This window comes from Schistocerca cancellata, chromosome 1 (assembly GCF_023864275.1).
Source record: "Schistocerca cancellata isolate TAMUIC-IGC-003103 chromosome 1, iqSchCanc2.1, whole genome shotgun sequence".
Classification (NCBI taxonomy): Eukaryota; Metazoa; Arthropoda; class Insecta; order Orthoptera; family Acrididae; genus Schistocerca; species Schistocerca cancellata.
The window spans coordinates 160704966-160728927 of record NC_064626.1 but is presented as its reverse complement, the minus strand read 5'-3'; the positions used below and the strand labels follow the sequence as shown (position 1 = coordinate 160728927).

Here is a 23962-nt window from a genome sequence, read left to right as displayed (position 1 = left end):
CAAAGTTTTTATTTCTTTTCCATCGATTTTAATACCTACTCCGAATTTTTCTTTTGTTTCTTTTACTGCTTGCTCAATATACAGATTGAATAACATGGGGGATAGGCTACAACCCTGTCTCACTCCCTTCCCAACCACTGCTTCCCTTTCATGCCCCTTGGCTCTTATAACTGCCATCTGGTTTCTGTACAAATTGTAAATAGCCTTTCGCTCCCTGTATTTTACCCCTGCCACCTTCAGAATTTGAAAGAGAGTATTCCAGTCAACATTGTCAAAAGCTTTCTCTAAGTCTACAAATGCTAGAAACGTAGGTTTGCCTTTCCTTAATCTTTCTTCTAAGATAAGTTGTAACGTCAGTATTGCCTCTCGTGTTCCAATATTTCTACGGAATTCAAACTGATCTTCCGAGGTTGGCTTCTACCAGTTTTTCCATTCGTCCGTAAAGAATTCGCGTTAGTATTTTGCATCCGTGGCTTATTAAACTGATTGTTCGGTAATTTTCACATCTGTCAACACCTGCTTTCTTTGGGATTGGAATTATCATATTCTTCTTGAAGTCTGAGGGTATTTCGCCTGTCTCATACATCTTGCTCACCAGATGGTATACTTTTGTCAGGACTGGCTCTCCCAAGGCTGTCAGTAGTTCTAATGGAATGTTGTCTACTCCGGGGGCCTTGTTTCGATTGAGGTTTATTTTATACAACGCTTTTATTTACTTCATACATTGAAGTGCCAAAGAAAATTGTTCCAAACAGACATACTTGTAAAATGCCTATACAGTAAAAGCGTAACCTCTGCACCCAGAAGGAGGGAACACAAATGGGTACAGAGCTAAAATGAACACCGCAATAACACAAAATAGAGGACACGTAAAAGGAGCAGTGCAAATAGTTGACCAGAGTAAAACAGACTACAGTGGTCGATGGATCAGGTATAAGGTCAACAGCTCAACTACAAACGAAGAACCTCCAGCTGGAAAGCATTGATAGAGGTACCAAGACAACTTGTTACCATAAAAGACACTATTTTGGTATCCACGTCACAATTTAAAGTCGCTGGAGTGGGTGTAGCCTGAGGAATCATGCGAGAGCGCCCACACTAGAGTGAGGGATAAAACCCAGCTGCACGGATAAAACGTAAAACTGAGTCAGCTAGAGAGGCATCGTCACCTAAGATTAAAGGAAGTGCAGTTGGTAAATTAAAGGACTGCCGCAAGGGGGCTAAAAGGGGGCAGTCCATCAGAAGATGGACCACTGTCAGCCTTGCATCACAGCGACACTTGGGCGGGTTCTCACGGCGAAGGAGATAGCTGTAGGTCAACCGCGTATGTCCAATTCGGAGACGGCAGAGAACTGAGTCCCTACGCGTGCTCCTCAAGAATGAGTTCCATACGGCCGTGGACGACTTTACCATGCGGAGCTTATTTGGCGTGTTCAAGACAGACCAGTCAGAGCTCCAGACATCGCGAACCTTGCGATGTAGGGCTGACCGGAGGTTTCTTTCCACGAGACCAAACTCCAGTGGTGGCGAAGTGGTGGCCTGCTTGGCCAACCGATCGACACGTTCCTTTCCTGGAATGCCGATGTGGCCCGGGGTCCACACGAACATCGCTGAACGACCACACGCGGCGAGAGCAAAAACAGCATCTTGAATACCCCGCACCAAAGGGTCCAGAGAAAAACACTGGTCGAGAGCTTGCAATCCACACAGGAAGTCTAAGCGAGTTTGAACGTTGTGTTTATAGTCTGCGCACGAGCTATGGGACACACTATCTCCGAGGTAGCGATGAAGTGGAGATTTTCCCGTACGACTATTTCACGAGTGTATCGTGAATATCGGGAATCCGGTAAAACATAAAATCTCCGACATCGCTGCGGCCGGAGAAAGATCCTGCAAGAGAAGAGAATCGTTCAACGTGACTAAAGTGCAACCCTTCCGCAAATTACTGCAGGTTGCAATGCTGTGCCATAATCAAGTATCAGCGTGCGAATCGTTCAACGAAACGTCATCGATGTTGGCTTCTAGAACCGAAAACCCAGTCGTGCACCTTCATGACTGCACGACACGAAGCTTTACGCCTCGCCTCCGCCCGTCAACCGACACTGGACTGCTGATGACTAGAAACAAGCTGCCTGGTCGGATGAGTCTGTTCAAATTGTATCAAGCGGATGGACGTGTACGGGTGTGGAGACAAACTCATGAATCTATGGACCCTGCATGTCGTCAGGGGACTGTTCAAGCTGGTGGAGATCCTGTAAAGGTGGGGGAGTGAGCAGTTAGAGTGGCATGGGACCCCTTATATTTCTAGATACGACTCTGACAGGTGACACGTACGTAAGCATCTTGTCTGATCAGCTGCATCCATTCGTATCCATTGCGCATTCGGACGAGCTTAGGCAATTTCAGCAGGACAATGTAACACCCCACACGTCCAGAATTGCTACGGAATGGTTCCAGGAATACTCTTCTAAATTTGAACACTTGCGCTGCTCACCAAACTTCCCAGCCGTGAACATTATTGGGCATATCTGGGATGCCTTGCAATGTGCTGTTCAGAAGAGATCTCCACTTCTTCGCAGTATTACGGATATATGGACAGCCCAGCAGGATTCATTGTCTCAGTTTCCTCCAGCTCTACTTCAGACACTAGCCGAGTCCATATCACGTCGTGTTGCGGCACTTCTGCGTGCTCACGAGGGCCCTACGCGGTATTCGCAGGTGTTCAAAAATGGCTCTGAGCACTATAGGACTTAGAACTACTTAAACCTAACACACATCCATGCCCGAGGCAGGACAGTACCGGTCGCGCGGTTCCAGACTGTAGCGCCTAGAACCGCTCGGCCACTCCGGCCGGCATTCATAGGTGTACCAGTTTCTTTAGCTCTTCGGTGTATTTGTCATCGCCTGTACTATTTACTACAATATCCACCATTGCAATTGCTCTTCAACAAGTTTCGACTGAAATCAATGTAATGGGTGATTCCGTGATAATGCTACAGACTTTCAGGAACGATGGAGCAAGTAAATGTAACAATTTGTGGTAAGGGTTTCCGGGCCAGAAACTACCGAGTTGAAGGTTATAAGGTTCCGGCACGTCAGACAGTGGAATACTTGCAATGGTACTGTTGCTGCTAAGAGGGTGCGGTAGAATACTTTCCAGAGGCGGTAGTATGGACTGAAACAAGAAAATGTCGCGTAAACATGAGTCCAACATGCATACAATTAATAGTTATTAGCATTTCTTGATATTCTTTACTCTCAAACGTCTCTTCTGCTGAAGAAGTACCCATAGCTGTGAAGGTATGCATTTTAGAACCCACATTTACTGGACAGATTTTTCATGTTTTGGTCCATACTACCACGTCTGAAAGTTGCCTACCTTACCATCTTAGAAGCAATAGTACGGGCACATGTATACCACTGTCAACTTTTGAGTCTTGTTTCCGGACCAGGGACTCTTACCTCAAATTGATACATTTTCCTGTATCATCCCTGAAAGTTTGTAACATCGCAAAATCACCCGGTATACATCAAGATTCGTTATCCCACTGACAAAAATACATTCATACTTCACAAAACAACCATGACATATCTGGGTTAAAATAAACACATACACACACACACACACACACACACACACACACATACACACACACACATACACACACACACACACACACATACACACACACACACATACACACACACACACATACACACACACACACATACACACACACACATACACACACACACATACACATACACACACACACACACACACACACACACACACATACACATACACACACATTCACGTTACGAGAATAAATCTTAGATAAACACTGTACTCCTAATTTTACCGGTATGTGGTGAATGGTACAAAAACTCACGAAACCGAATTCGTGTTTGCCGCACATGTCAGTAACGAACACCACACTTGTCAAAAGCTTCAACCTACTTCCGTCATTTCGAAGGACTACATTTAAGACGTACATAGCAATCTTGATACAAAAAGTTTGCTAGCATAGCCAAGTGTACTCTTGAATCTTAGGCGCAAGGTAATAGGAAAACGAAGAAAATCTTACTTTGCAGACAGTGCTTACTGCCAACATTTGCATTGCTCTGCAGATCAGTGCACTACATATGAAAAGGTAAATGGCGTAAGAAATTACAGACGCCCACGGGCCCCTTGCACCGAAATATACACAAAGTTTCCCTGAAAACCTCCGAAACCCTGGGGGAGAGAGTTCACCTTGCCGAAAACGTTTCCTCCTGTTTTCTTCCCGCTTCCTGTTGCACCAGATTCGAACCGCAGCAGTGAATGCGAATCCGTTGTTAACACCGCGGTTCACACCGAACAATTGTAGCCGCTGCCAAAGCGATTAACTTGGGTGACAGAAGTAATGGGGTACGTCCTAATACCATGTCGGTCCTCTTTCTGCCCGGCGTAGTTCAGCAACTCTACCTAGCATGGTCTCAACGAGTCATTGGAAGTCCCTGCAGAATTGAGCCGTGCTGCTTCTATAGACGTCCATAACTGGGGAAGTGTTGCCGATGCAGGATTTCGTGCACGAATTGACCTCTTATGTTCCATAAATGTTTGATGGGATTCATCTCGAGCGACCTGGATGGCCAAATCATTCGCTCCAACTGTCCAGAATGTTCTTCAAACCAACCGCGAACAATTGTGGGTCGTTTACGTGACGCACTATCACCCATAAAAATTCCATCGGTGTTTGGGAACATGAAGTCCATCAATGACTGCAAATAGTCTCCAAGTACCTGAACATGCCCATTTCCAGTCAATAGTCTATTCAGTTGGACCAGAGGACCCAGTCCATTCCATGTAAACACACCCCACACCATTATGGGGCCACCACCAGCTTACACAGTGCCTTGTTGACAACTTGGGTCCACGGGTTCGTTGGGTCCGCGCCACACGCTACTTATTTGCCTAGGATACTTTTTCCAGTCGCCTAGGCTCGAACAGATATGGTCCCGAATCAAAGAGGCGCTGCAGGCGACGTCGTGGTGTTGGCAAAGGCACTATCGTCAGTCGTCTGCTGCCATATCCCATTAACGCCAAATCTCGACTCACTGTCCTGACGGATACGTCCGTCTTACGTCCCACATTGATTTCTGCGGTTATTTCAGGTAGTGTTGCTGGTCTGTAAGGAATGACAACTCTACGCAAACGCCGCAGCTCTCGGTCGTTAAATGAAGGTCGCATGCCATTGCCTTGTCCATGGCGAGAAGTAATATTTGAAATTTTGTATTCTTCGCACTCTTGATACTGTGGATCTCGGAATATTGAACTCCCTAACGAATTACGAACTGCAATGTCCCATGCGCCAGCTCCAACTACCATTCCGCGTTAGAAGTCATAATTACCGGCGTGCGGCGACAATCAAGTCGCAAATCTTTTCACATGAATTACCTGAGCACAAATGACAGCTCCATAACAGCAATCCCAAAGAATGCATGTGTTGACAGATGTGAAAATTACCGAACTATCAGTTTAATAAGCCACGGCTACAAAATAGTAAACCGAATTCTTTACAGACGAATGGAAAAACTGGTAGAAGCCGACCTCGAGGAAGATCAGTTTGGATTCCGTAGAAATGTTGGAACACGTGAGGCAATACTGACCCTACGACTTATTTTAGAAGATAGATTAAGGAAAGGCAAACCTACGTTTCTAGCATTTTTAGACTTAGAGAAAGCTTTTGACAATGTTGACTGGAATACTCTCTTTCAAATTCTGAAGGTGGCAGGGGTAAAATACAGGGAGCGAAAGGCTATTTACAATTTGTACAGAAACCAGATGGCAGTTATAAGAGTCAAGGGGCATGAAAGGGAAGCAGTGGTTGGGAAGGGAGTGAGACAGGGTTGTAGCCTATCCCCCATGTTATTCAATCTGTATACTGAGCAAGCAGTAAAAGAAACAAAAGAAAAATTCGGAGTAGGTATTAAAATCGATGGAAAAGAAATAAAAACTGAGTTTCGCCGATGACACTAACTCTGTCAGAGGCAGCAAAGGACATGGAAGAGCAGTTGAACGGAACGGACAGTATCCTGAAAGGAGGATATAAGATGAACATCAACAAAAGCAAAATGAGGATAATGGAATGTAGTCGAATTAAGTTGAGTGATGCTGAGGGAATTAGATTAGGAAATGAGACACTTAAAGTAGTAAAGGAGTTTTCTTATCTGGGGAGAAAAATAACTGATGATGGTCGAAGTAGAGAGGATATAAAATGTAGACTGGCAATGGCAAGGAAAGCGTTTCTCAAGAAGAGAGATTTGTTAACATCGAGTATAGATTTAAGTGTCAGGAAGTCATTTCTGAAAGTATTTGTATGTAGTGTAGCCATGTATCGAAGTGAAACGTGGACGATAAATAGTTTGGACAAGAAGAGAATAGAAGTTTTCAAAATGTGGTGCTACAGAAGAATTCTGAAGATTAGATGGGTAGATCACATAACTAATGAGGAAGTATTGAATAGGATTCGGGAAAAGAGAAGTTTGTGGCACAACTTGACCAGAAGAAGGGATCGGTTGGTAGGACATGTTCTGAGGCATCAAGGGATCACCACTTTAGTATTGGAAGGCAGCGTGGAGGGTAAAAATCGTAGAGCGAGACCAAGAGATGAATACGCTAAGCAGATTAAGAAAGATGTAGGTTGATGTAGGTACTGGGAGATGAAGCAGCTTGGACAGGGTAGAGTAGCATGTAGAACTGCATCAAATCAGTCTCAGGACTGAAGACCACAACAACAACAACTGCAATGCCCTTTTGTACCTTGTGTACGCTAAACTACCATCATCTGTATATGCGCATATAGCTATACCACGACTTTTGTCACCTCAGTGTACGTCAGATGCAGAAAAAATTGAAATGTGAACAGTTGGAATACAATTTTGACTCTCCTTTCAGAAGTACGAATCCTGGATTTCAGCACTAAGCAAGAAGAGACGAGACTTCCAATTACGTCTGACGAACATGACACCACTTTCCGCTTTTTGTTCCGTCTGCTCAGCACAAATGAAAGCCCTGGAAGGCAGCGCCCTTACAGTGACAAAAAGTGCGTCCTCTCCAGCGCAGCTCAATTCATCAGCCCGGAGCGAAGAGAGCAGAGCAATCTGCGCCACCGCGAATTGCGCCGCTGACCCCAGTTCCAGGCAGATTTTCAGCACGGCATAAGCCACTAATATTTTCTCGATTTGATACAGTACCTCGTATCTGTCATAATAGGAGATCTCTGATTTCCTGTGCTAGCTAAAAATCTAGTCATACGAATCATCACTACCTGACCAAGCTTTTAGAGGTTCTGCCGAAATCTACAAAGTTATCAGTTAAATCGTTCCTATTAGTCACTACATAAATAACAGACATTTTCACGAATAATTCGAAACAGTAGCTGAAAGCGCAGACACTTTGACAAAGAAAGGAGTGATTATCGATGTAATCGTCTGACGCAGTTCCAGTGAGGAAATGCTAGTCTCGAAGTTTCGTAAAGGCAGGCTCTACAACAGGAGTAGTCAACCTTTTTCCCCTTCCGCCCACTTTAGTATCTCCATCAGTAGCAAGATTTTCTAGCCGCCCATCGGTTCCACAGTATGGTGATCTATAAAGTCGGGAGTAACTTTACTTTATAAAATTTATAAAGGACAGTAACGTCAAGTTAAAGCATAAAATAATAATTATTTACCAAGTACTTGGTCAAAATTTAGAAAAACTTAATGAAAATTATTTTCGAACCTCTACAGCCTAACGCCCACCACGAACGCTGAAACGCCTAGTAGCGACCCGATTTATTACCACTGCACTAAAACAAAACATGTTTGAGTCTTTGGTGTCCAATGTATGATAATTATGCCGACAGCGTAATGACACTACAGGCAAAAAGTAACTTCAGCGAGCTTTGTATCTTCAAGCCTATCACTTTATTTGCAATGAATATGAGGTACTAGCGGATGTCAAGTTTCGAGGGTAGGTCGTGATTCGCGCTAGCATAGCTCAGACGGTACAGCACTTGCTCCCGAAAGGCAAAGGTCCCAGGTTCAGTCCCGCTCCGGCACACACTTTTCATCTGTTAGGAAGTTTCAAATCAGCGCACACTCCGCTGCAAACTGTAAACACATTCTGAATCTTCAGTCAAAGTTAATAATAAAAATGCTGCACAGGAGCTACCTTTGCCATTATATCAATGTTTTTAATGCGCTAACATCTCGCATAGCCCTCTTCAGAAATATTACAGTCTATACACTTTGCTGTTGGTAACTTTTGGGGATAGCAATTAATCGACGAGGGAGTTTTGGCAAAACTGGAAGCGAAACATCGTCCACATTAATATATGAAAGAGAACGTCTCAAGTTTTTACTAATGTCTTAAACTGACATTTCAAAATGATTGTTAGTTTCCTACACTAGTCTCCACGTAGTAGAAGAAACGAATTTATGTCAAAGAAAAATAAACATTTTTGTATCTGAGCAGATGCGCAACTCGTGAACAACATATTTTATTGACAGAAACAAATGGACGTAAGTATAGGCAACAATATGCTATTCTAGTGAAAAACTAAGTTTTGATAATTACATACAGCTAAAAATATGGAAAGACACTAGCATTATTACTTTAGTTCTTTACTAATTATTACGAAACCTCTGCTTTTTTATGAAACTGCAATGTTTTCACACCGCCTGTATTCCACTTTTTTATTTGTCGTTAAGTATTTCAAAGCGACAGATTGCTCTTCAGGGTTTACAACATCAGTTGTGAACTCTGAAGATAGAGTTTTAGATCTGAAACACACACAGACAAACGTAATGGAAAACAGACAGCTGACGGAATTTTATCCATTAACCAAACAGCTCTCTAACATTGTTATTTTTAGAGGAGTCACTCGATACGTATTCAATTTATGTCGAAATTATATGGTGTACTGAAAAGTTTCCTAGTAATTGATTATTGTTATTCAGCTAAGTGTAGTTAGCTACATTCATGCTAGATCAAGCGTAACAGAGCACATATGCTGATTCCTTGCCTCATCTAATTTCCTGCTCGAGATCCTAGTCTCTGCACACTGTAGGTAAGGGCGGTCATTTTATTGTAAGCGTCTGTAAAATTGTACGATTACAATAAAGCTCTGATAGGCACGTAGTTAACAAGCTCTCCCGTTATTTAGTAATTTAAAAATTTATTGCCAATTGCTTTTATTATGATCCTTAAGAAAGAAAGTGTTGATTGCAGGGGCGGATGTTTACGTTAAGCGGATCACCCTGCTAGTCCTCAGAGTATTTTGCGCTGTTATCTGTAGCCTGGTAGGAGAATGACCCCCTCTGTGTTGCCAACACAAGCGGCCCTTGTCGACACTATACACTCTTAATAAACGGCAGTTTTCTTCACGCCGAGGCGTTCTAAAGGGGCCCTGCAAAATACGGAAACTCGAAACAAATTCTAAATGTAACCATGTTGTTGCGAGAGATGCCGAAACTGTACACTCGTATAACAGAAGTTTATTTTAGAGTTTCAACTGCGCTATAGAAATAATTGATGATTAGTTTCCATTGAATATACGGGCCATCTTCAATTCTAAAAAGCACCTCTTTAAATAATAAAAAAGGAGAAATCATTTACAGAACTATGACATTCTAGTAATACCTGAATTTTGACAACCGATGATCGGTGAAATATTGTAGGTGGAAGTGATCAGTCTCGAGTTATAAAACAGAAACTCTTAAACATTTACTGGCCTCTAGTGAAGGAACGCAAACAACGGTTCAAGAACAGTTTATTAACTTATACACAAGACATCATGTACGAATGTAATTGTTTGTCAAACTTAAGATAGTTTTACCATCATGATGATCAGCACCAGCATCTTAATCTTAGGGATGTGGCAAGTCAAATGCAAGTAAATGTTCAAATGTGTGTGAATTCCTAAGAGGCCAAACATAGCGCGTAGGCTAACCACATCTCCAACAAAATGACAAAATAGACGCAACAAAGGAATCTCAGAAAACATAAAATGGCAATGGTTTTCTGCTTCTGCAGTTAATTTTAATCATTTAATTTGAACAAAGGTTTACTTTTTGGCCACTTCATACCAGAAACTGACTCATATCTTCCTTTCCATCACCTACCCCTCTATCGGTTATCTCTCACTAGTATCCCTCTGATATATCAGAATTCCTCTGCTATATAACTTAAGACTTTACTTTTACCCGCAATATTTTCATCGCGTATCAGTTGTGAACACTGAGGTGTTATTAGAACGTAGTTTTTTTGTCACAGCTGCACGATCAAAATTTGTTATCAGCCAATTATCATGCAACCGAGACGTAAAAACGAACTTTTCTATTCACGTCTGTTTCATATCTTCTATCTTTTTACCAGTCAACAACCACCCTCTTTCGAATATCAGTGCAGCACTCACATAAAAAGTATCAGATCCGGATAGAATTAGTTTACGAAAGACGAGGGGGAAAGGTGGTGATTTACCGGCATATGTGGAGTAGCTGTGACCACCAAGGAGCAAGGGGTAGCATTGCAGCACTGTGCACCGAAACAGCTGCTGGAAATTTAGCATAAGAATTGCTACTAATCAAAGTGTTCTCAATTTCCCAAAGTGAATCCTAGATATTATAACCCGCTACATTCTTTTCAACAGAAAAAGAAAAAGACGTTGAGATGAGTACCGCCGAGTGCCAACTCACGCTACCACTGTACCATTTTGATCGGCAAGCTAAATTAAGATGATAGCTACATACGCCAACAAAGTGGGTACTTTCCTGTTACTCAAATGTAGAATGGTCCCTCTGCCCCCTTCATTCAGTAGCTTTGAAGCTTCACACGCATTAGTTTTCATAAATTCTTTATGGCTCTTTTCAGACACTTTAAAGATGCATATCCGCACTCTATGCTCGGCGCAGTAAAACGACAAATCAGACGGCGAAGGACGTCAAAATTATCTAAAATTTCCTTGTTAAACCTATACCTCGTCTGAAGATCACACACACACACACACACACACACACACACACACACACACACACACACACACACACACACAAGCGCGCGCGCGCGCGCGCGAACACTTTACCTCCAGAGATGACGCTTCTGCGCCAGCCATAAATCCAACGGACAGTGTCTTTTTAATGTTATCGGAAATTGCAATCACCTCACATTTTCCTGCTGTTTATCTACCTACATTATCTCTCCTAGCTATCTCAGGCTACATGCACCTTTACCCGACGTCAGTATGAATACATAAAATACGAGCGGGCACTTTGTATTCGCTGATCGTCGAAGTTATGGGACAATCAGCAGGAAGCTCTTTCGCCCCTAAATTAGAAAGCCGATTTTCTTACCTTTACTCTGCTACATCGAAATTAATAAATCCCAAGACAATCTGCTATGCGGAGGACCAGGGTCAAATCCCGGTACTGCCAGGGAATTTTCATTGGTGTGAAGATTCTGCCTCAAGATGGCAACTAAAAGACTACTTGAGCGAGATGATGCGTCTCCAAGGTCTGGGCTGACAACGGCACTGAGAGCCGTATTACGACGCCATGTCCCTTCATAATCCAGCCGAATGACTCCATGAGCAAACAAAGGATGAAGCGGCGGACGGTCAGTACCGAATGGCCTATCTTGGCTACTACATGTAGTTGGTAGACACCGTCGTATATGAGCTGTTAGCAAAACCGACCGCCGCACCGAGAAGCTAGGTTCGATTCCCAACACTTTCCATGAATCTTCCTTGGAATAGACTGGAATGGGGTCCGCTCGCCCTCAAAGACAACGACGTAGAAGAACGGCTCTGGTTCCGAAAGCCCAAATGACGGACGAAAGATCGGTGTTACAAACAAATGACCCTCAGTACTGCGCTTATGTGGCGGCAAATCAGTTGACAGTGAGGGATGTGGCCCCTGCACGAGATTTGGAGTTACTTTTCGCCAACTTACGAGGTAGTCTGTCACTCGTCCACGGGAAATCTTACTCTATTAACATTATGTGCTTAGCATAGACGTTTGAATAACCACTCCTGTGTACGTGGTTCACGCCTGACGATTTTACGTGCGTCGAGAACACTATCAGCTACCAGCTGTCATTCTTTCGTCACAATAGAAACCGAGCACATCACCGCCCACAGTGGACACCAATAGAATAGCCTTACGAGGGAAAAAATCTTGCTATTAGTTTTCTCATTGACATTTAGTTTGAATTTTTTGCAATTCGTATTCCGTATCAGTCCATCTAATTTTCAACACATTACTACAGCAGGACACACATCTCAATCTCCGATTCCTTTCATTGCCGCTTTTTCCAAAGTCACAGGTCCACTACCATGCCATTCAGTGCTGCAAAAGTACATTCTCAGAAATACGTTCTTCAAATTAAGACCCATGTTAATGCTAGTCGGCCGCTTCTGCACAGAAATGCCCGCCTTGCCGATGCTAGTCTTCGATTCGTCAATCATTTGTTATATTTACTTCCAAGGTAGCAGAGCTCCAACACTTCGTCTGCTTCGTGGTAACCAATTTTGATGCTAAATTTATTGCTAATCTCGTTTCTGCTACATCTCATTACTTTCGTCTTTCTTCGGTTTACTTTTGATCCATAATGTATATTCATTAGACTTAATTCCTTTCAACAGGTCCTGTAATTCTGGTTAACTTTCACTGAGGATAGCGATATAACCAGGGAATTTTAGCGCTGGTACACTTTCACCCAAAATTTTAATCCCACTCTCGAATCACCCTTTATTTCCGTCATTGCTTCTTCGATACAGAGACTGAACAGTAGGCAGCGAAATACTTCGTCCCTGTCCGATTACTTGGCTCCTGCTCTTTCATTCTCCTTGTTCCTCGTTGGTTCTTGTACACATCCCATATTACACGTCTTTCGCTGAAGCTTATTCCTAATTTTCTCAGAATTTTGGAAATCTTTCAGAATTTTACATTGTCGAATACTTTTTCTGGAGAGACAAAACCAACAAGGTATCTTCATTTTATTTAAGTACTGCTTCCATTATCCCGCACAATGCCAAAACTGTCACTGGTGCTTTTACTTGTCCGAAGTTTTATACTATTCTAGGCATGAACTTTGACGATGAGACGTTGAGGTGATTTTGCGATAATTCTCGCACTCATCTGCCCTTGATATATTCGGGATTGTGTAAATGATATTTTTCAAAAAGTCTGATGTTATGTCTCCAGCCTCACAGAGTCTACAGACTAACGTGAATAGTCTACCCCACCCACCTATCCCGGGGTCTGAGCTGGTCCCACCAAATGCAGAGCATGATCTTTGGGCTGTGAACATTCGGTTTGGCCGTCGACGTGGAAGCATGGCCGGGATATCCCCTATCGTAACGAACCTATTTTTCGCCCCCGGTCACAATGCGATGCAGAAATCCTATTTTTGCCTCTGAACCAACTGCTCACAAACACACAAACGCCGTTCAACGTCTCTTGGTTTCAGCTCACACGGGACCCAAGTTCCTTTTTTTCTGAATCATGCCCATAGCCTCGAGACATTTTGAAATGGCTTGCTGTGTCACTCCCACCAATCGAGCCAATTCTTGAGTCTGACGCGCGTCTTCACTCAGCAATGTCTCCAAATTCTGCATCTTCGAAAACATTCTCTGTTTCACCACTATGTCGGGCTGCGACGTTAAAATCACCGTTCTTGCAGCGCTGAAACCACTCACGACACGTTCTTTCACTAATAGTCCTTACCATACGTACTTGAGAGCATTCGATGAGACTCAGCCGCTGTTTGCTTCATATTGAAACAAAACAGTAACACCCCCGCAAAGGACGAGAATTAGGCTCGTAAACTGACATTTTCTATCAAGAACAACCTTATGATGCAGACACAAATCGACTAATGTTTGAATGAGGTTATATTGACCGAGGTCCAAGCTAGCTGCGTGAAGTCTGCGATCTGTTTCTTTCGACCGCTACTTACCGTTGTCGCCACCTATCGGCAAACGGCGGAAGCAAAGTTGTACACCTTGTATATATAAAAACAACTTCACACGTGCAAGTCATCTTAATATTCGCTTCCTGTGAGTAAGGTGCGACCTTTGAAGGGGATGATACAATTATTCACCCGAAGCAGATTTCGAGAGATCCGCGTCCAAAATCGTCACAGAACCGTCTCTGCCTTTGATTTAAGGCTTCCACTCGGTTCCAAACCAGAGGACCGTTATCGGATCTGGTGACGACGTTACAAAATTCTAGCTAGCTCCGCTTCGAATACGCACGCAAGGCTAGATTTCTACGTGAAGACTGCCAGCTGCCTGTAGGAACAGACTGGCTTGTAGAGTCAGGCGACATGAGTCATTCGTGCCTACATGAGCCATGATTTGCAGCAGGGTGCACCCAGTGCGATGAACCGCTGCCACATCTGTAACTAGATGATGATGATTGGTTTGTGGAGCGTTCAACTGCGTGGTTATCAGCGCCAGTACAAATTTTTATTTATTTTTATTTATTTATTGCCAAATTATAGACCTGTTACCTGATGTTTAAAACAGGTCGTACATCTTACAATTTTCGTTTTTCATCTTTTTACAGTTTTCTTTCCTTTGTTTTATCTATAACATTTACAAAGAATGATTAAAAATAATAATTTGAGGTTGAAATATAAATAAAATTTTGTTGTTTTTAAGAAGAATATAAAAGGAAGGTAGGATAGATGAGAGATTTGTTAGTATGTTAGTACCATCACCGAGTGTGACTGTGTGACTGACGGTGAATACCTCGGAATGGTTTCATCGAGCCGTTGACCGCGAGTCACACACACACACACACACACACACACACACACACACACACACACACACACACACAAATGGTTATTAGTAGAAAAATAATGTTTATCCTATTTGTTACTAATCCTATGTATTAACTACATTAGGTGCGCATCCATGTACAGCATTTGGTGTTTTCTTGGCTAGATTTCCAGCAATTTGCTTATTTACTGTCATATCTCAGCTTCCTCCTCCTGTTCCTCCTCATTGTCACTATTTTCGCTGTCACTGTGGGTATCGCTGTCCATCCTCTGGAGATTTCTGTTACGCTGCACATAAGCATTTCTGATGTGTCCGTATATATTCTTCATGTGTTGTTTTTGAAATACTGTTTGTCAGTGCGTTTAATTGTGCCCATTGTTCTTCGTCTCTTATTGCTGTGTACATATCTATGTCTGTATCTGTGTAATCTAAGTGTAGTGTATGTCTATTGTTCGCGTATTGCCCGCAGAAAAAGACAGTGTGTTCTGTGGAACCTTCTTCCCCGCATGTGCATGTAGGTGTCTGCCTCAGACTCACGCGGTTTAAGAGCGTGGGATAAGGTCCGTGCCCGGTTAAGAAATGTACCATACCGCGGCTGGGATCGATATGTCTCATTCTCAACCGCTCCCTTATGTCAGGGAGGAAGTCGTGCAGTCTACGTACCTTATCACTTACATCCCATTCACCTTGCCATGTATCGAAACGCCAACTTTTAAGGTGACGTATCGTCTCTATGGGCACACCGGTTATTGTGTGTACCTTATCTAGTCTCCCGTACAAATACCCAACCATTGCTCAGTCCAATCTCGCCCCATTCAAGAATGGTGATGAAACGATGAGGACAACACAAACACCCAGTCATCTCGAGGCAGGTGAAAATCCCTGACCCCGCCGGGAATCGAACCCGGGACCCCGTACTCATCTGTAACGAGAGCCCCCAGGTAAGAACGAGGTGGAGATTGGCCTTCGTTCCCCCAATGGCTTCCGTTACCGACATAACGCTGGAGCTCCCAGTAATGAGCAAACTCACCCTCCGAGCTTGTTCGGACCTTCATCGGCTCCCAACTAACGAGGCACTCCGTACTGGCTCATATGTACTTTAAGCAGCGGGCGATACCTCAAGCCCGTTAAGTCGTAAAGGGAGAGCCGTGTGGACATCCACTTCCGTCTTCCGCCCAGATTCGCGTCGCCACTACTGTTCTCTGTTCACCGTCAAGCTAATATCAGGGACCATACAGGCTACTCTACACGTGCCAGAGATGCTGAGGATTCGTCTCAGGAATTCCACCGCAGCCCTGGACAGCAGCCTGAGGCCCGTCGACGTAGCCAACACAGCTTCCAACAGTTTACAGACAGTGGTTGATTTCCCTCGCATCCGTACACAACAGGTGTAGTTCCTATCCATCTTTAATCAATGTTCGTCTCAACTACCAGGAATTTAACACTAACCCAAGCCGTCTCTGGATGCAATGTAAGTGCTGCTGCTCCGCTACTTCTCATTTTTACGGAACTCCCAAGTCAGTTCACACTGCAAGTGCAGTAAAATTCAAAAGCTTACAGTAAGTTAGCATGCACTAGTCAAAGTAAAATGTATAAATACAATCAACTTTTTAGCCGAAGCACGTCAGAACAACAACTAATCCCATGTACAGAAGAACTACTACTGCTGTTAGTCGTTTCCTAGGTTCCATGGTCGTGGACAAACTCAAGAGAAAATGGAAAGATAACTTTGAAATATTGGGCAAGTTCAGATGGTTCAAATGGCTCTGAGCACTATGGGACTTAACTTCCGAGCTCATCAGTCCCCCAGACTTAGAGCTACTTAAACCTAACTAACCTAAGGACACCACACACAGCCATGCCCGAGGCAGGATTCGAACCTGCGACCGTAGTAGCAGCTCTGTTCCGGACTGAAGCGCCTAGAACCACTCGGCCACAACGGCCAGCTTTCATTAAGGAGACGAACATTTACAATATGAGAATAGATACAAGAAAGTTATTTGCTGTTATTAGAGTTACAGAGTACATTCATTAAACGTATAAATTGGCAAATAAATACACCAGGACGACGACTTGCAGTTAACTACTGAAACGCTGGGTCATTAAACTTTTTCAAATATTTTGAAGCAGGGATTATAGCTGAAGGAACAGACTGAATATATCAATCGAGTCCTTTGATGACTAATTCTGTAAGTGCTCAATAGTGTGAGAATCCACCATCTTCCGACGACAAGACTCAGTTTCCACCACCCACCACAAAATAGTCCGCCGTAAGGTGTTTAATTACTTGGAACAAATTTAACTTTTACATTTATTTTGCATTACTAAACAGTTTCGACCCATGATCATTTTCAAACGCAGCTATCCAACATCAAGAGACCAATAAAATTTTAAAGAGTAAAACATTGTAACATACAAAATGTTGTAATTACTAAGACCTAGGTGTAACATCGATTACGGGTGTATCATACGCAAAATCGATTCTTATTACGTGGGAACAGGAATTTGTTCCTCCCACACTGAATTTTCTTGCACATAACTACCACGTAAAAGCAAGTTTTACTACTGCGTGGTCGGACTGGTCAATGTGATGGCACACACATCATCGATGTACAAGTAGATAGCTAAATCATTTATAACGTAACGATGCAACTCTAATCATTACAAATTTGTTGACATTGGATACTACAGCTGAGAATGAAAATGATCACAGGCTGAAAGAGGCAAGAATGAATGTTAAGACTAAATTAAGGTGTCAATGGCCAATAAAATGATTCTGAGCTCTAGAAAAAACATCGATGCTGGGATGCGAATATGAGGAAACGAATAAATTGTAGTTTCCTTGATATTTTGTAGAAGTGGATCGACTGAGGACATGAGTGGTAGTCGAAGTGGAAGTAATTTAGTACGGGAAACGGGTGATCCGAATCTTCGAAACTTGTGAATATCCTGAAATGCTAGCGGCAGGTCGTATCTTACTTTTCAACGCTCTCAGTTTCGTAGCGTTCTGATGGGTACAATACTCTTGAGGGACAGGCGAGCGCACTGAAGTTTGGTGGCAGAAGCAGCAGCAGCGCGCAAGGGTTTCGCTCGGAGCGTAAGCGAAGGTTCGGTTCGAGCAGAAACGAAGGGCACAGTGTACTCACATATTGATGGTATTGCTTGTCCGTCATCAGCGGCATGGTGATGACGGATGAATCGGCGGAGCGTGAAACAGACTCTACGGAGGGACGACCACGGCTGAGCGACTGGCCTGCTGGGTCCTACGGCTTCACCACCACGTCGCTAATCAGATAAGGGCACCGCCGCGCGTCCGATAACGCAGTTAGCGATGGCCAATAGCCCACACCTACGGCCGTCCCATCTCCGGCAGTGCGTTCTGCGCCGCAGTCCGTGCCGATACTGTAGCCGGCAGTCACCAGCGCGGTATGTACGCTCTGCTGCTGCTATCTCTAGCAAGACTATTTTGTGTGTAATTTGTGAATATGGTTAAACAAGTGCCACACATCTCACTAAGCGATACAGTAGTGATGGAAACTAAAGTGGTACGAGAGCTATGTAACCAATCACAGAAAGAAGTGGCTTAGATATGATCCAATGACGAGCGGCGCGTTTCATCACGGTTTCGTGTACAATTATTCTTCCCAAGCACCATTCGTAAGTGGAGAAGGATGGGGAGGGGGAATCCGTGATGTAAGAAGTACCTTCCGCCATACACCGTTAGGTGTTTTGAAGTATGATGTAGATGCAGACACAAAAGAGAGCTATCAGGGGAAGTTTTCCACGCTCGTCCGTTACAATTTGTCACATGCTATGAGTTTTTTAACCCCATCCTAGTAAATGTTACGTTACGTTCTTTTACGGCCCTATATGCTGTACTCTTGGAAGCTGACTCAATAGTTTTTACATCTTTGGAGTCATTTCATAAACATATCACCAACACACAGACGTTAGAGATCTACCGTTCACACACGGCGTTGTACTCAGACATGCATCATATCAGGAAAGAATAAATGAACTAATACTACTAAATCCTGTTGAGGGAGACCGCAGCTGGCTACAAGAGTTCTTGAGAAGTTATTAGATTTCTGCCGTTGCCGGCTTCTGGTAGCTATGGCCATTTTTAGATCCCTGCACTTATATTTGTTACACAGAAACATAGTCTTCTGAGCCGTCCGCGCACTGCTTATTGCGTTAGCATCACTTTTTACGATGTGTAAACGACAAGTTTATTACAACTTTCATGTATGTGCTACATATGTATTGAAAGACATAGAAATTAGACGCGAAATGCTCACTTACGTCTCCTCCAGTGCCTAAGTTCTTTCATAAAATGAACAACCGCCTTCAGTCACAATCGTGATTTTATTTCAATGTCCGCTGCATTTCGAGCGCTGAGGGCTCTGTTTAGGTGCTTTAACAATCTAAATTCTTTTTTCTTAGATTTAGGTTTTCTGGTCCCAGCAAGAATACAATGCTTTATTAAAAAGTGGGTCATTGTGAACATAATTTGACAAAACTACGACAAATCGAAAAATAACTGTTTCCAGCAGTGGAGAAATGGTTTGAAGCACAGTATGAGTGGACACGTTTATCTTGATGTATACACTTTCCACTCGACCGCGCATTTACAAACGAAAATCAAAACAAGTGATAGAATTTTAAATAAAATAATGCTGAATTCCTAAACCTGAGAAAAGAAAACCTGAGGATCAGCCCCCAAAGCTCGAAATGCAACGTGAATTAAAATCAAATTACTATTGTGGCTGAAGATTCTTATTCCTTGTTCTACGGAAGTAGTACAGTCACAGAAGAAACACTGACGATTATGGATAAGATCGAGTTCTTAAGTCTCGAGGGTAACCGCTTTTTATTGAACAACAGTCACCGGATTCTCGGATTTCCATAATGAATAAAAGTTTGGCCTAGTAATGTTCGACAAGATTCCCGTCATTTTATTCGTAAATTATTTTTCGAAAATGTTTGGAATGCTTCCCAAAAGCAATAGAAAGCCTTATTTAAAGTGGACACTATAGGCATAAATTGGTGAAATTTAGGAGGCAGTTTTGCACTATTCAGACCTCTCCGTTACACAACGAGTTTGGACTTCTTAAATCCATTATCGTGTGTTTAGCTCGAATACGGTGCCATACGCGTGAAAGTAACATTGTATTCACACGATGTGTTACCGTTCGCGTTGGTATCTATCAAACCACAAAAACAGTACAACTTGTACCGTAAATACGCGGCAACTCCCACGTGCGTGATACCTTGATGGAGCTATACACCCGATAATGACGTTAAGAAGTCTAAACTCATAGTCTAACGAAGAGGAGATGTAAATAAATGTAGCCTAAGTGCTAAATGGTGCCTTCTGTTGAAGTAGAAGGTGTTTACTCCAAAATATTGTATCAAATTGTGGGCGTACATCACAATATTTTATGTATAACCTACAACTGATATTACTACATACCTGTAAGAAGAGTTCTCGGGAGAATGGGCGAGTCGTCTTGACAGACATGTGAAGAATTTCGTCAGAGCCAGTTATGACCGAATGTGCTGATGGACTAGTACTTGAAGGCCAGGGAGTTCTCTCTTTATACTCGTGGGTACCCCCCCCCCCCCCCCACTCTTCCATGGCGCTAAGCGGACCAGGCGTCGTTCTGTCCTGGGTTCGCACTTCGGCGACAAGGGCGCTCTGTCAAGAACAATTCCTCTCCCCCCCCCCCCCCCCAAAAAAAAAATCTATCACACAACGCCTGCTCCTATTCACACTGTTCAGACATACAGATACCAGTAGGACACACCTTGTTCAGGGGATACCGTAAGCTGCAGTCTCTCAAGGTTAGAATTCCAATTTTTAAACATGTGTTACAGAACTCACTATCAGTCACAAACCTTAGATATCTTACTTGTACTACTCATTTTTGCAACATGTTTTGAGGTATGGAATCATCAGACAAACATACCAATAATTAAATGTATATAGACTTGATGTAATATTTAGTCTATGTGTACCATGGACTGTATTAGTTCATGAGCCCACTCCAAACGTAAATGGTTGCAAATGATAAATGGTTGGCAACAGTACTACACATCGAAAGCACACACATGTTGATCGAGTGGAAGTGAAACATGCTATGTGACAAATTATGTGGATGAAACACCAGAAATTGGCCAGCTGGAGTATGAAGACTAACAAATTCAAGACCACACACGTGTTAACAGCGCTGGAAATCTTAACACCGAACGATACATTCACAATACAGAACTTGTGCTACCTAAGTTGCTTCTAACCTAAAAAGCAAGAGAAAAACGCGAAAACATGTAATATAGCATCATACGAGGCGTGTTTTTTAAAGTAATTACCGTTTTGAAATTAAAAGAAGACGTGCTAAGATATCTCAGTAATTTTATTTTTACTTGAAAGCCTGTACCTTAACCTACTCACTGACACCATTACAGTCTGATTCTTCCTTGTTTACGTTGTGTACTGAGTGTTTAAGATGCCTCCGATAATCCTGAGTCCCGCCGACTGAAGTACGGACTGTTGTCAGATTTCTTAGTGCTAAAGGTCTAAAAGCGATCGATATTCATCGTGATATCTGTGCAGTTTACGGAGAAAACATTATGAATGATGAAATCTTAAGAAAGTGGGTGAGAGCATTAAAAGATGGCCGCACAAATGTGCATGATGAACGACGGAGTGGGCGTCCTTCGGTAGTTAATGTAAGTTTGGTGCAGGTAGTGGACAATAAGGTGAGAAAACAGACGCTTCACTATTTTCTCCTTGCGGGATGACTTTCCTAATGTTTCACGTAGTGTTTTGTATGACATTGTGACCGAGCACTTGAATTACCAAAAATTGTGCAAACGTTGGGTACCGAAAATGTTAACGGATGTGCAAAAAACCAAACGTTTAGACAGTACATTCACTTTCCTTGAGCGGTACCACAACGACGGTGATGATTTCTTAAGCCAAATTACGGGCGATGAAACGTGAGTGGCCAACGTCACACCAGAATCAAAGCAACAGTCCATGGAAGTTGAGCAAGGGCATCGTTTTGCTCCAAGACAATGCCCGTCCGCATGTGGCGAATCAGGCAAAAGATCTCATCACATCTTTTCGATGGGAAACTATGTCATCCTCCGTACATCCCCGATCTTGCCCCCAGTGACTACCATCTGTTCCTGCACTTGAAGAAACACCTGGGCGGTCAGCGTTTTCAAGACGATGACCAAGTCAAAACAGTGGTGATGACAAGTGCGTCAATATTGACGGAAATTATGTAGAAAAGTAGATTAAGGTACAGGCTTTCATGCGAAAATAAAATTATTGAGATATCTTAGCACGTCTTTTTTCAATTTCAAAACGGTACTTAAACACTCTTCGTATTACATCTATAACATAATACTTTTATTGTATGTATAAAAAGAAACCTGTATTTCAGGCCGCTGATGTTTCCCAAATAAAAGAAGCGAAACGCGTATGGCAAGAAACAAACTGCCTTCATTTAGTTGCATATACGGCACATACCTCCAGGAATTTGGATCAGCTAAAGGAAAAGACGGAAATCAGACAAAAATGACGATAAGAATTTGTATTGCAATATTTTAAATGGAACTTTTACAAGCTGATATTGTTCAACTGAACTTGGTATTTCCCTTTTTGCCTTATAAGATGTCCATGGATATTAATGTTTTTATTTACGTGTATTATAGACATAACAAAACGAACATGTGGACAAGGGAGCAAACGTGCGTCGTAATAGAGCTAGCGTGGAAATTTTACGCCCGTCCATCTCGTAAACAGAGTTGTGTACGAGCCAGACAGAGCCGGTAACTGCCGCTGGACCGCGCTCCTATCACGTATACCACGTACCGTACCCACAAGCGTTCTGAACGTTCAGCACTACTCTGAACTTGGCACGCTGAATGTTGACGTTTCGCTGCACGGTCCGTGCGCCGCCGGCTTTAGATTTTGCTCTGCACGTTCGGAAAGACTCTTCACCGTGGTTTTTCCACGCTATGACGTCAGGAACTCGGCACGCTCAACGTCGGAATGCACGGTCCGAGTTCTCACGTTGTTGAACATGGGGATCCGCAGCACAGGCCCTCTGCGTGTTTCCATGTTGACGCTACGACTTTGTGAATTACGATTGCAGTGGGCACGGAATCATCGAGATTAGACCTTGGATTTATGGAACCATCGTGCGGTCGGATTTATCATGCTTCTTGGTGTGCCAGGTTGACGGCCCGGATGCGCATTTATGCAAGCCAACAGCTGCTCGAAACATGCACTGTGCCACGGAGGAAGACAGGTGGATGCAGTATTACACTGTCATCACCTGGGCTTCCATGGGGCCTGTGGTGGTAAGCGAAAGCACTACGACAGCTACGCAGTGCTGTCCTTTCGAGGCTGCCGGTAACAGATCTAGTAATATATGCTGGGACTTTAGCACTTACAACTTGAATTAAATTTTTACTTTATATTGTTTCTGTTATGTTTTCAGTATTTTTTATTGCCACAACAACATTAACAATAGTTATTACTAATATAATTCACCTTGTACTTCCCTTTGAATGCCAAATATGGTCGACTTGACTAGAGTTCCAAGGTAAGAAGTCTACAATTCATAGCAATAATTAGAATTTACGAGAAAAAAAAACTGCGGACTACTAGATTATTAAGGACTACATGCATTACTTCATGTGTGATGTGTACCCTGGCAGCGAAGCATCTTGCAGCATGGTAACTGTCCTTGTTGCAATACCAGATTCTTGTTACAGTCCTCTGCGGAGGACGACAGTGAAATCATTGATGTCTGGGTCACGAAATATGGGTGATCTGAAGCCAATGGAAACTATCTGGGACGCTATCAAATGGATCAAATGGCTCTGAGCACTATGGGACTTAACTTCTGAGGTCATCAGTCCGCTAGAACTTTGAACTACCTAAACCTAACTAACCGAAGGACATCACACACATCCATGCCCGAGGCAGGATTCGAGCCTGCGACCGTAGCGGTCGCGCGGTTCCAGACTGGAGCGCCTAGAACCGCTCGGCCACCCCGGCCGGCTGGGACGCTATGACCGGCCCGTAATTTACCAGAATTTCGTGACCTGCTCGTAGACATACTGGTGCCACATAT

At 43.2% G+C, this 23962-nt stretch overlaps 1 protein-coding gene across 4 annotated transcripts in view; it reads right to left on the bottom strand.

Moving 5' to 3' along the window:
- Positions 1 to 23962, bottom strand: part of LOC126167666 (huntingtin-interacting protein 1) — a 537667-nt gene that overhangs the window by 473560 nt on the left and 40145 nt on the right. Inside the window, exon 1 of one of the 4 annotated variants that reach the window (XR_007535453.1) lies at positions 17957 to 18054. The exons of the other annotated variants lie outside the window; for them this stretch is intronic. The gene's annotated coding sequence lies outside the window, so the exon portion shown is untranslated. Of the gene's footprint in view, positions 1 to 17956; positions 18055 to 23962 lie in introns of those variants that run through there. 4 annotated transcript variants of the gene reach the window in all.